This window comes from Amblyraja radiata, chromosome 13, assembly GCF_010909765.2.
Source record: "Amblyraja radiata isolate CabotCenter1 chromosome 13, sAmbRad1.1.pri, whole genome shotgun sequence".
Lineage (NCBI taxonomy): Eukaryota > Metazoa > Chordata > Chondrichthyes > Rajiformes > Rajidae > Amblyraja > Amblyraja radiata.
Genome location: NC_045968.1, coordinates 43,876,178 through 43,890,553, shown reverse-complemented (window position 1 = coordinate 43,890,553; position 14,376 = coordinate 43,876,178). Strand labels below are relative to the sequence as shown.

Genomic DNA, 14,376 nt, shown 5'->3' with positions numbered 1-14,376 from the left:
TTCTTACTGGTCCAATCGTGTAAATTTAATTACCAGTATCTGCCATTTTGTTACCTGCGGGTCACAGTGACCTCCTTTCACCTCTGATCATATGGCACTATTTATTTCGACCCCATGCAATTTATTTCCACCCCAGGCACTAATCAAAGAACAAAACATTTTAGTCACCATTTCCAAATTGTTCAAGTCATTCTGGAAGTACTTCCAGGCGCTAGTTGCCATGAAGCAATGCAATGGTGCTACAATGTTGCAGCGCCTGCTTGTGTAAATATGCAAAGTATATGACTGCAGTTGCGTATGTGATAAATAAAGCACCATTGAACCATTGAAGCAATGGTCTCAGGTGTCCCTGATCGATGCTGGCACTGACGTTACCTGTCACCGATTTCTTCCAGTTCCATCCCAGGAGAAATAAATCAATAATATCGTGCCACTTTGTCAACTTCCTCTAACACAGTTCCACAAACACAACATGCCATTTGAAATTTTACAATTAGAATCTCTTCCCAGCATTGAACAAAATCAGCTGAGGGAAAGGCCACTGAACACACTGGGATCGGTGCCAACGCATGTAAACATGAGCCAATGACTCACCCTCCTGCTTGTTCCATGTGTAAAGTACCAATGCTCTCTGCTCTTTCTGCATGACTGCCAATGCCGTTATTGCTTTGCTTCAAGCTGCAAGCAGACTTTGCAGTAACTTATTCCTCCGTTTTACACTGGTGTTGTAATATATTTCGGTGGATTACAAGAATCACAGTGCTCTGAGAATTTGACCTCACCTATACTTTTAACTGCAGCTTGATGTTCATAACAAGATTTAAAAAAATAAATGGACACAAATTTCAAATGCAGAATGGACTGCCCTTCAGTTTGTGCCACAGCTGGGTGTCATGGTTATGACTCCACATGCACACTGCAGATGGTGGAATACGTAACCAAAAATGAAAAAGCAGCTGAAGGAACACATCGAAACATAGAAACCTAGAAAATAGGTGCAGGAGTAGGCCATTCGGCCCTTCGAACCTGCACCGCCATTCAATATGATCATGGCTGATCATCCAACTCAGTATCCTGTATCAGAGCCTTCTCTCCATACCCCCTGATCCCTTTAGTCACAAGGGCCACATCTAACTCCCTCTTAAATTTAGCCAATGAACTGGCCTCAACTACCTTCTGTGGCAGAGAGTTCCAGAGATTCACCACTCTCTGTGTGAAAAATGTTTTTCTCATCTCGGTCCTAAAGGATTTCCCCTTTAACCTTAAACTGTGACCCCTTGTCCTGGACTTCCCTAACATCGGGAACAATCTTCCTGCATCTAGCCTGTCCAACCCCTTAAGAATTTTGTAAGTTTCTATTAGATCCCCCCTCAATCTTTTAAATTCTAGCGAGTACAAGCCAAGTCTATCCAGTCTTTCTTCATATGAAAGTCCTGACATCCCAGGAATCAGTCTGGTGAACCTTCTCTGTACTCCCTCTATGGCAAGAATGTCTTTCCTCAGATATGGAGACCAAAACTGTACACAATACTCCAGGTGTGGTCTCACCAAGACCCTGTACAACTGCAGTAGAACCTCCCTCCTCCTATACTCAGGCAGCGTCTGTCTGACCCGCTGTCGACGTTTTGGGTTGAGACCCAAGACCCAGGGAGCTGCGTGGCCAGACACAAAAGACCTGGTGGGATGCGTGGCCAGATGTAAAAGACCTGTCGGACCGCGCCCAGTAGGGCGAAGCCGCCAAGCCGACCCCTGCTCGTCCCTCGAAGACCAGAGAGGAGGTGGGAGAATGACCATTGACCATTGACATACGGAAAGAGTAGAGGGAAAGCGGCCAGTATAAAGCAGTGGGAGGAGGGGTGAGGAAAGAGCTAGCAAGTGACAGATGGATAGAAGTGAGAAGGGGTTGGTTAGTTGGTAGTAAGCATTCAGCTGGGGGAAATCGGCAGATATTACCTCCTGCTATGATACACCACTATTCTTGAATCCACCAAAAGAAGTTCTAATAAAATAATTGTTCTAAAATGGTAACACAAACATACCGCTAATAAGACTTTTCATTAAGGCTCTATGGCCATCAGAATTGTTGGTAAAGGTTCTGTTTCTCAACACCCTAAAGCAGTGCTTCTTAAACTATTTAAGTGTCATTCACCCTTGAATCTTTATCACAAAATTTCATTCACCCTTGACTAAGTTTTCTTATGCTTTTTGGTAATTTTCATCTTATTCTCCCTTGTGTATAATTTTATATATAATTTATTTTGTCACATGAGCAAAAAACATAAATTAACTCATTTCTTGTGTTTATTTTATTCAACTTTTTGAACATACAGTAAATTTGGGAAATATCCTGCTACTTTGAAATTAGAAAATTTGGTAGTGAGAAAAAAACATATCAAATTTCCGGCTATTAAAACCAATAAGAGCTCACTAACCAGTTTAATGGCAATGCCTTTCTTAAGTACAGAGAAAAAAAAAATCTGAATAAATTAAGTAATTCACCCTTCATTAACCCCTCTAGTTTCATTCACCCCAAAATAATTTCATTCACCCTTGGGTAAACCATTCACCAGTTTAAGAAGCACTGCCCCAAAGGATTAACATACAATTTACCTTCTTTAACTGGGCTAATTGGTTTAGACAAGTTCAGCTGTATGCATTCAACCATTATAATTCCTAGACTCAGTGGTGAAGATCAGCACACTTCCATGCTTCGATATCAGTGTGTACATAAATAACTCAGTACATCTCACGTGACTACTATGACAACTGAACAAAATCAGCTTTCTCAGAACAAGTCAACTGGATTATGGAGATTGCCGGTGACACTTCAAGCTGTTGCACGGTGGTGCAGCAGTAGAGTTGCTGCCACCCAGAACAGTCCTAACCAAAAACAACTTTGTGTCATTTAGTTTTGAACCTGACCATTAGATTGGTAACATTATTCATCTCTACTATGCCATAGGGCGGCACAGTGGCACAGCTGGTAGAACTGCTGCCTCACAGCACACGAGACCCAGGTTCGATCTTGACCTCTGCTGCTGCTTGCATGGAATTTGCACGTTCTCGCTGTGACCATGTGGGTGCTCTGGTTTCCTCCCATATTTCAAAGACATGTGGGATTGTAGGTTAATTGTCTTCTGTAACATTGCTGCTAATGTGTAAGAAGTGGATGTGAATGTTAGATAACATAGAATTGGTGTGAACGAGTGATCGATGATCGGCATGGGCTCGGTGGGGTGAAGGGCCTGTTTCCATGCTGTCTCTCCAAACTAAACATATATGCCGTTTCTTCAGACCCCTTATGACTTCAGGGTATCAGGGGCAATAGGGAGAAGGTAGGAGAATGGCATTGAGAGGGAGAGATAGATCAGCCATGATTGAATGGCGAAATAGACATGATGGGCCAAATGACCTAATTCTGCTCCAAGAACTTAAGAACGTCCTTATTAAGACCTCACTTGTTTCTTTAAAGATTCCTAGTTATTTAAAATTCCTGTCCTTTACTTGACTGAAAAACAAAATCTTCTGTGTGTGTGTGTTTGCTTCAACCCCTCCTGCCTCCCTCTCTTTCTGATTCTACAGATCTGCTTACCTCAAGACTTTACTGTTCTGCTGAAGGGTGTTGCCTGAAAGGTCTACTGTTCTCTTGTCATGAATGCTTGCTGACCTGCCCTGTTGTTTTTAAAGCTTTCTTCTGTCTTTGTTTTGGATTGCTGACGACCGCTGCATTTTGCCTGTGGTGCTCGGTGAGTAGTGCCAGCAGGTCAGAGATCGGCCCGGGCTGCAGATAACCACCAGATGTAGAGCGAGCATTGGCAGGGCTGTTCTTTGCTGTTAATTTTCTTTAATAGATTGTAGAGGGGAAATCTTCTTAGGCTGAGAATGCAAGTGTTACCGACCGAATCCTTGCAGGATAATTTATATTTCATTGATACATAACTTATTAGAAAATGGCAGAATAGCAATTAACTTAGTAGCTTTGAATATACACGTTCTAACAACACCTTCTCCCTTCCCTTTCTCCCCACACCCCCCTCCCCTGTGCCCCACATAGACTATTACTGATTTCTCCCCACCCCCTCCACCTACATTCCTTCCTTTGGGTTCACAATTCGCAACTCTTCAATCCTTTTGTCTTACACCTTTTTTCATCTCTGGCCTTTGTGCAACCATCTGCCTATCACAAGTTCATGTTCACAAGTTATAGAGGTAGAATTAGGCCATTCGGCCCATTCAATCATGGTTGATCTCTGCCTCCTAATCCCATTTTCCTGCCTTTCCCCCGTAACCCTTGACACCCGTTCTAATCAAGAATTTGTCTATCTCCGAGCAGAGATTTTCAGAGGAATATTGATTATCAGCAGGAATATTGAGGAATATTAAGAGCATGACTATACTCGATTAAGATGGGCAGGGTGGGGAGGCTCAGTGCAGAATGTAAATCGTTCTAAGATGGTTCAAGCAACATTGCAAAGCAAATGAGAGCTGCACTCCGTTATTTATTTGACTGCATTTGCCACATTTGAATATACCAAACACATATTTTGCTTAAGCTACTCCTTTCAGAACATAACACTGTCTATATATTTGATTGTAAAATCTTGATGCTGAACTTATTTCTCTCCAACTTAAAATAACATAGGGTTGAATCAACATGTTTTATTTTTCAGCAGGGGTGGAGTGGCAAATTGCGAACATATTTTTGATTTATGTGGGCATTGAGAACAAAAGAAAAAACCCAGTTGATGCATTTTCAATGTCTTTTAGGATGGCCGACTGATATTTCATTAGCTGAAGACGGATTTCCTGTTGCCATGGTGTGATTCTTAAGAATAGATCTAATCACCATGAAGTAACAGAACTGCAGATGCTAGTTCACAGAAAAAAACCACAATGGCTCAGGCAACTTCTCTGGAGGACAGGGATAGGTGACATTTTGGGATGGGACTCTTTTTCAAACTGACTGGGGTGGGGGGGGGGGATGGTGGTGGTGGAGGAAGGGAGTTCAACAATATGTGGGGATTGGACAAAGCTGAGTTTTTGTCTGGAAAATGGGTGGACATAGAAGAAAAAAATACAAAAATGCAAAATACAAAAATGTTGCAAATTAAGGAGAGAAGAGTGAAATGTGAAGCCTGAGGAAAGGATATAGGTGATTGGAGAGTGGCATGGTGATTAAAATAGTACGGTAATAATCCAGAGGCCTGCACTAACAATCTGGAAATTCAAATTCAAAGATCACACTGCAGCTGAGCGATTAAAAAATTTGGTTAATAATTTGGAACAATAACTAGTGATGATGACCAAAGACTCTTATAAAGATTCATCGGCATAATTTAGTGTTCTTCATTAATGAATCAGAGGAGAGAATCTGCCACTGTCACAGAGACTGGTCTATGTGTGAGTCCCCGGCCTACTCCTAGTGGTTGACCCTCTAAACCCTCCTTTGAAATGACTTAACAAGCGGTTGTGAATGGCTAACTAGCATATGCTCAAGGGCAAAGTAAGAATGAGCAAAAAATGACAGTCATGCCCAGAATTTGAGCGGCACAGAGAAGCAGCTGGTAGAGCCATTGCCATGCCAAAGACCTGGGTTCAATCCTGACTTGGGCAGCTGTCTGTGTGCAGTTTGCACGTTCTCCCTACAGCGTGGGTTTCCTCTGGGTGCTCCGGATTCCTTCCACATCCCAAAGATGGGCTGATTTGTAGGTTAATTGGCCGTTGTAAATTGCCACTAATGTGTAGGGAGTGGATGAGAACGTATAACGAGTGTGAACGGGTGATCAGTGGCTGGCGAGGATTTGGTGTGCCGAAAGGCCTGTTTCTATGCTGGATCCTTAAACTAAAACTAAACTAAACCCAAAGAAAGATAAATTAAAAAATCCTTGAACTGCAGAATGACTTAAGAGGAAGAGATGTGTCTGAGATCATCGGCATATACATAGTCAGCAGACATGTGCTATTTAACAATTACAAGACTGACACTGTTAACGCAAAGGATATTTGCAACTTCCCAGGACATCCTGATATTTATGGTGGTTCATCGTGATCAATGACCTTGTATCATTTTAAAAGCTGACTGTTGCGCCTGGCAGGGAGAGAGAGCTTAATTGTGATAGTTATCACAGGATGTGAACCGTACAACAGGATGGACTGATGTAACTGCAAACACTGTCGTCGGACACCATGTTGTCAGCTGGCGGCTATGCTAACACATAAAACACGGGATCAGAACTGAGCCTGGTGAAATGCAGTGCTGCAAATTTACTCACAAAGGCTATAATATTTTTAAAATGTATTCATTAATTCACAAGATGTGGAAGTCATCGGTGACTTTAGACTTTAGAGATGCAGTGCGGAAATAGGCCCTTCAGCCCAGCGAGTTCGCACTGACCAGTGATCATCCCATACACTAACACTATCCTACACACTTGGGACAAATTACATTTTTACCGAAGTCAATTAATCTACAAACCTGAAGGTACACAAAAATGCTGGAGAAACTCAGCAGGTGCAGCAGCATCTATGGAGCGAAGGAGATGAGCAACGTTTCGGGCCGAAACCCTTCTTCAGACCTTCGATTTTCCAGCATCTGCAGTTCCTTCTTAACCACTTACTTAATCAACAAACCTGTATGTCTTTGGAGTGTGGGAGGAAGCCGGTGCACCCGGGAAAAATCCATGTGGTCATGGGGAGAACGTACAAACTCTGTACAGACAGCACCCATGGTTAGCATCAAACCTGGCGTGCTGGTCTTTGGCGTCGCAAGACAGCAACTCTACCGCTGTGCAACTGTGCTGCCTCCTAATGCTGTGAGACTAACATTTGAACCCAGTCCATTCCAAGGGCAGTTAAGAGGCAAGCATTCTGTAATTCCCATACACATGCCCGAGCAGCTAGGAGCAGATTTACACCCTGCAAGGACAGAAGTAAACAGTTTGGATTTTAAGACAATCTGACAATTTCATAGACGCATTTACTGATCCTAGCTTTTTGTTTGAGATTTACTTAATCTCAACTTGGACTACGTCCAAGGACCACAACAGTCTTTTCAGGTGAGGAAGAGGTTCACTTGCATCTCCTCCAACCTCATTTGCTGTGTCCACTGTTCCAGGAGTAGACTCTTATATATCGGCGAGACCAAGCGCAGGCTTGGCGATCGTTTTGCCGAACACCACCACTCAGTACGCCTCAATGCACCTGATCGCCCTGTTGCTAAACACTTTAACTCCCCCTCCCATTCTCATACTGATCTTTCTGTCCTGGGCCTCCTCCACTGTCAGAGAGAGTCCCGGCACAAATTGGAGGAGCAACACCTCATATTTTGCTTGGACAGCTTACACCCCAGTGGTATGAATATTGACTTCTCTAACTTCAAGTAACCCTTGCTTTCCCTCTCTCTCCATCCCTCACCCTTCCTAGTTCTCCGACCAGTCTGACTGTCCCTGATTAAATTTTATTTCTGTCTGCTTCATTATCACCTTCTCCGAGCTCACAATGATCTATTCCACATTTTCCTTGATCCCATCTCCTTTAATGTCTAATTTTCACTCCTTACCCTTCCTTATCTCTGTGTCTCTCTCTCCCCGACCCTCAGTCTGAAGAAGGGCCTTGACCCGAAATGTCATCCATTCCTTCTATCCAGAGATGCTGCCTGTCCCGCTGAAGTACTCCAGAATTTTGTGTCTATCTTTACTTAATCTCTGTTCTGATGGGAATTTGAACTCGTGTCAATAATCCTGGAGGCCTCACAACATCTGGTATAGATTGGTCTGCTAAACTATGTAGGAAAGAATTGCAGATGCTGGTTTAAATCAAAGATAGACACAAAATGCTGGAGCAACTCAGCGGGCCAGGCAGCATCTCTGGAAAGAAGGAATGGGTGCCGTTTTGGGTCGTGACCCTTTTCAGTATACTTTGGTAGGTCTGCTAAACTACTTGAAAGTGGAGTGAGTATGGAATGTCAGGAAACAGATCTTAGTCAATGTAAGGCTATGTAGATGAAACAGAGGTATGCCACAGTAACATGGTGGTCGAATGGGGGGGGGGGGGGGGGGGGGGAGCATGGGGAACAATTTAAGATCAGATTGGATTCTGCAGAGATTACAGTGAGGAAGGAGATCAAATTAGAGCTAAGGTCAGCAAGATGCGTGTGGACGCGCATGGGAGGAATTGGGGAAATGGAAAGGAACAGCAATGTCTGACGAGAAACTCGATAAAATTATAAATATAGCAAATGGCGAACAACACAAAAGGTAGAGCAAAGAGACCACGTGGCATGGAGGAACATAATGGGATTGGAAGGGGTAACAAATTACTGAGAATGGAAGAGACAATACCAACAGTTTACAACTCAAGGCCTTGTAGTGATTCCTCTGCTATCAACCCCAAATCAAAAAGCCAGATCATATTAGTTTATTGTCATCTGCACCAGGGTGTAATGAAATTGATCACCCACCTAAAGCTCACAGAATACACAGTGTATGTACGTGAATGATAAATACCACAATAAATACAACATATGCAAAACAGAAGAATGGGGTGAGATTCTACTGCAAAGTTCAAGTAATGCAAAATAATATTAAAGTACAATAATGGAATGAGATAGAGTTAAAAGTAAGATTATGTGACAGCGCCATGAAGATAGACTAGTTGGAAGGAAGTGACGGACTGGGCTGTGTTGACCAGGGGGTTGAGAGCAGAGCAGTTGCCATATCAGGCTGAGATGCAGCATAGAAACAGCCCATTGGACCACTGAGCCCACACTGACCATCATCCAACCATTTTACATTAATCCTGCTAATCCGATTTTAAAATTCTCCCCATGTTCTCTTCATTGCCCTCAGATTTTTCCCACTCATCCGCATTCTAGAGGCAATTTACATTGGAAGTTTAACTAACCATCCACACGTCTTTGGTGTGTGTGAGGAAACTGGAGCACCCAAATGAAATTCACACAGAGATCGCGCAAACTCCATGTGAGGTCAGGTGACCCCTTCTAGTCTCCCTTCGTTCTCGACAAAGTTACATTTTAAGAGGCTGCTGAGCTGTGCCTGTCCTCCTGGCAGAAGGAGTGCTGCAAAGAAGAGTGTACTCTGAGGGCAGACGAGCCACAAATAACAGTGGAGATGTCATCCCTCCTAATCCCTCCTAAGCAACGGAGAGAGAATGAAAAGGAGAAGTGTTGAGGAATGTCTGACTGGGAATGGAAATATGACAGAACAAGAGAGGCTGAAAGTCAAAGAACTAGCACAGCAGATTGAGAGTACAATGCTTGTATCAATCTGAGATCAGCTAGAGTGTGGTTCTGAGCTCCCCAACACCTCATTGGGGATCATCATTCATCTGACTATCTTGCACTATATGCTGTACCCTTTATCTTTTATCTATACCATTTACCCGTTACCTGTATATTGTGGAAGGCTTGATTGTAATCATGTGTGGTCCATTCTTTCACCAAATAGCCCGCAAACAAAATCTTTTCACTGTGCTTCGGTACTCGTGGCAATAATAAACGAATCTAAAGCAGGAAATGTACCACAACTTGACTGCTTTCAGTTGTGCTTTTTTCCCCCACATCCCAACAACATCCTGTGACTCCAATTACAATGCAACCAACTAGCCCCAACCCCAAAAGGAAGTAAGTTAATGCAAACAACAACAACAATCTGGAAGAGAACCATGACACCACTACAGATGCCCGAGGAGAATGTACTTCACAGAGAATTGTACAGCAGAATGGATACATGCAAGATTCACTACCATCCTCAGTGGAATATTTATTGCTAAGAGAAAGAAGGAGCAATACACAATTTAGAAAAGTCACAATTGGAATGAGAACAAGTTCTTCAGTTTAAAACACAGCCTAGACATTATAATTCTGGTAAATCCTCAAACCAAGATCTTGGCTTCACTCTCAAATAAACATCAAAGGACATGACATTATATAGGAATGTTCCAGTCAGCACCTCACCCCCAGTCACCATGCTCCAACACATTATCGTGTCATTGTTTCAGTGCTGTCATGGAAACATGCTGTGCAGGAATTGACTGCTGCGCTTCACACATTACAGTGTGGAATACATTTGTAAAGTAGGTCATTGTTTGCCATGCATTCTGAGCAGTGCACGTCAAGATGTACTTATAATAACTATCCTTTCCTTCAGTTTTGTTGTCTGCAGTCTTCTCGTGTGAGTTTATGTAGGCCTATTACATCTTACATCAACTATTACTCTGCCAATTCAGCCAGATGCATCAAATCATGTTCTGCTTGTCTTTCTTCTTCTCCTCTACATCCTCATCACACCCCAACTCATTGGATTCACAATCAGTGTACTTATTCAGAACTCCCTCTGTGGCCTCCTCCCATGCTGCCTCCTTTCACCTTGCCTTTGCTCTCTCCCACTCTACCCACACTTTAGAAGCCCTCAAGCTGCTTTTTGCCCATTGTCAGAATTCTTGCACTTTGCTTCCCAATTTGGGATGAATTACAACTTGAAAAGCACATCCACAATCTTCCAACTTTCATTCATCTATCCAAATCCATACCCAAATGTGACTCAATGGCTATTTTTTCTCAGCTAGCATGTTTCAACATTTCTTGTCATCAAAATATTTGGCTTAGAAACATGATATAATTGTAAGCATTTCTACAAATGTTACTAATATTAGAAATTTGAGCAGTTGGTTGGTCTATGGTAAGTTCCAGTTGATAAGGTACCTATTTTTAAAATGGTCATGGAAAATGCATTCAGATTTCAGATGAAAGCTTAGTCCATCTTCAAACACTAAACAATTATTAGAATTCTTCCACATCACAAAAAGAGCTTCAAATATAAATAAATGCAGGCACTCAGCAGTTTGCCATTGGAAGGCGTACACTAGGTGTCCTTTGCAAACAGCCGATCTATATTAGACTTCTACCAAATTTGTTTAAAGAGACTTCAAATTTCTCACAGCTTCACGTTGTCAGAAACTTTCTGACTCGATTTCTAATTAAAGCATCAGAAATCCAGGTGTCTCCTTCCAATCTCAGATCTTTTTCTAAATTACCCGCATAGAACATGAACCTTGTTTTTTCTGCTCATCTCACTAGAACACTTAATTAATTCCGGAGGAGTAAATGGAAATGTTACTGCTCAAAGCATAGACAATTCTTTCCCCTGATAAATAAGCACAACACTTAAAAGCATTCTGGATGACTAAAAACCTACCAATCATTTTCTACCAGTGAGTTGAAGTAGACATGGTTAAACGCATATCAAATGTGTGGTTTGCTTATTAAATGTTATTGACCTTTAGAATAGCATGTATTTGAATGGAATAACATTATCCGATAAAAAAAATGTTGTCTGGTGTCCTTTCCATGGCTGGAGCATAGACATTGAAACAAATGTAAAAGATCCTTTGGAGATATGAGCAAAACACAAACTGCTGGAGGAACTGAGCAGGTGAGGCAACATCCGGGGAAGGAATGAACAGGTAAGGTTCTACCCATTATCTCCACAGAGGCTGCCTTACCCACTGAGTTCTGTGTTCTGCTCAAGATTCCAGCATCTGCAGTTTCTTGTGTCTCCATTGACAAGATGGGACCGTTTAAACATAGAGGCTTGTTTTCACTTAGAATCCACTGCTGACAGTGTAGTGGATTTAGATCCAACAGCATCTACAATTGGAACAGGATAGGTAATTGAAGAGGCAATGGGAAAACAGTACCGGAGTGGTTAATTGGACAGGGTCAACATAAGTGGCTGAATGGCTGTGAGATTCAATGAGAGCTGAATCTACATTAAAATATGGCAAAGACTAATGTGTATGATAGCATGACAATATTGTGTCAGGGAAATGAAACATTGTGTCAGGAAAGTGGTGCAGCGGTAGTTACACCAGAGACCCGGTTCGATGCTGGGTGCTGTCTATACGGAGTTTGTACGTTCTCCCTGTGACCACATCTCCGGGTGCTCCAGTTTCATCCCACATTCCAAAGACATAGAGGTTTGTAATGTCAATTAGCTTTTGCAAGTTGAAAAATTGTCCCTAGTATGTGTAGGTTAGTATACTCATCAGTGCAGACTCGGTGGGCCAAAAGGCCTGTTTCCATGCTGTATGCCTAAAGTCTAAAAGAAAGAGTAGTGAGAGTGACATAAAAGGGTGAATTCTATAGAAATAATGACCGGGAAGAGGAAGACACGAGGCATAGAATATTAAAATTAAATTTGATGATTTTAATGGCTTTTTTGTATGTCCATCTGTTTCCCCAGTTTGCCTAATTGGATCGCATTGTCATTGTCATCTGTGATGAAAGAATAGTGAAAAGCTTTAATTGAAAGACTGCTCTGAATTGGCACCAATACAACACTCATCATCAAATTGAGATTTTTACTAATGAAACATTTTTTCCATGAAAATCTATATCAGGGTTGTTGGAATAGTTTCACTTGAATCCAGCAAATTGGGGGAAATAAACATCTCACTGTATATCATAGCTTCACCGTCACAACAGTCTGAAGTTGGTCATTCCCTTCAGAACCAATGCAATCAACTTCCAGCAAATTCAACCTGGATAATGTTTGAAAAACCAAATAGAACTCACAAGAAGTCGCAATCAAACATATAGTGGGAATTCAACATGGAAGATCCTTGGTTTCAACCCGAAAAGTCTCCTATCTGTTCACCACAGATGTTGCCTGACCCGCTGAGTTACTCCAGCTCTATGTGTCTTTTTTTGTAAACCTATTCAGTACAGATCATGTGAGATACAGACATTTCATGAATAATTGTAAAATATTTTGTAGAAAGCTACTGCAAATACTGCTTTATACCAAAGATAGACACAAAGTGCTGGTGTAACTCAGTGGGTCAGGCAGCATCTCTGGAGAAATAGGATGGGTGACTTTGGGCCAGTCTGAAGAAGGATCCTGACCTGAAACATCACCCATCCTTTTTCTCCAGAGGCGCTGCCTGACCCGCTGAGTTACTCCAACACTTTGCGTCTCTAATTGGAAAATATACTTCCCTTTAACATGGCATCAGGAAAAGACTACAAAATAGATAATGACTCACTGGCCATATCATAAACAGGAAGAGATATACACTGACATACATCCTGCCATTTAGATATAATTATCTCCTTCAACATCTAAGTGTAGAATTATAGTTGATGCTCTACATTTCTGCCAGTGAAAGAAGATAACTTGGCAAATGCATGGGAGTAAAACATCATTCTTGGCCACTGAAGTCATTGGAACCAAATGTCAGACTATAATGTTCAGTGTTACAGTGACACCTGTTGACAGAGGCAACTGGACATTTCCAGTATTACATTGTAGCTGAAATTCTGGTGACAACATGCATAAATGTGCAAACAATGAAAAACTGAGGGGAAACTGGTCTTGAATCTATCCATTGCCTAGTAATAACCAATAGCAAGAGAAAGATGTCTGACCCTATTCTTTACCAGGAGTGCCAAGAAATGATGCTAAAAAGCTTACATCTTTAAATAGGGTGTTAACATTAGTTTGAGGAGCCCTTTTCTAAAATGAGCAAAATTGAACACAACAGGTCTTAGGCAACACTTGCACTTCATCCACCAAAGCATTCTAGACCTCCAGGTTGCTAACCCTTCCATTACTCTACTGATGTTTCTGTCCCGGGCCTCCTCCATTGCAGAGTGAGGTTACACACACAAACTGGAGAAACAGCACTTCACAGTCTGCTTTGGTAGCTTACAACCCAAAGGTATGAACATTGATTTCTCCAATTTTAAGAAACAGCCCATCCCCTTTTCCCAGTTCTTCCCTGGCCCCAACCGGGTGCACAGCCATTTCTCCCATTATCCCTTCCCCTGTCCCTTTACGCCCATCTTCTCTCCACTATATCCCTTCCTCTGGCTTCACATTTCATTCCTCTTCTCTTCTTATCTGACACCGTTTTGTCTCCTTTTCATCTCTACCCATCTGCCAATCAAACCACACTCACCTATCATTTGCTAGGCTTTATCCTACACCCCTTTTCCAGCTTTCTCTACCCTATTATAATCAGTTTGAAGAAGGGTCTAGATCCGAAATGTCACCTATCCATGTTCTCCATAGATGATGCCTGATTACACCTGCATTTTGTGTTTTTATTTACTGTTGTGGTACTTGCTATGGTATGTATAAAATAAGGATAAGCAGTGTATACCAGAATGTGTGAGTACATTTAAATAGCCACTGATTTGGAGCTGGAATGCACCTTCCAGCCCCACAGGGCTCCCGAGTGTCTTAGAATCTCAACATCCCTGCAATCAGTCTTTCCATGGTACGTTCTCATGCATTCCCACATCTTCACAACCCCATGCCTTGAAAACAGCATGTGGCACTTTCTGTTAAATCATAG

General features: G+C 42.1%; 1 protein-coding gene across 1 annotated transcript in view; it reads right to left on the bottom strand.

Moving 5' to 3' along the window:
- slc9a9 (solute carrier family 9 member A9) overlaps positions 1–14,376 on the bottom strand; it is a 323,375-nt gene that overhangs the window by 43,644 nt on the left and 265,355 nt on the right. The gene's annotated exons all lie outside the window — the stretch shown is intronic.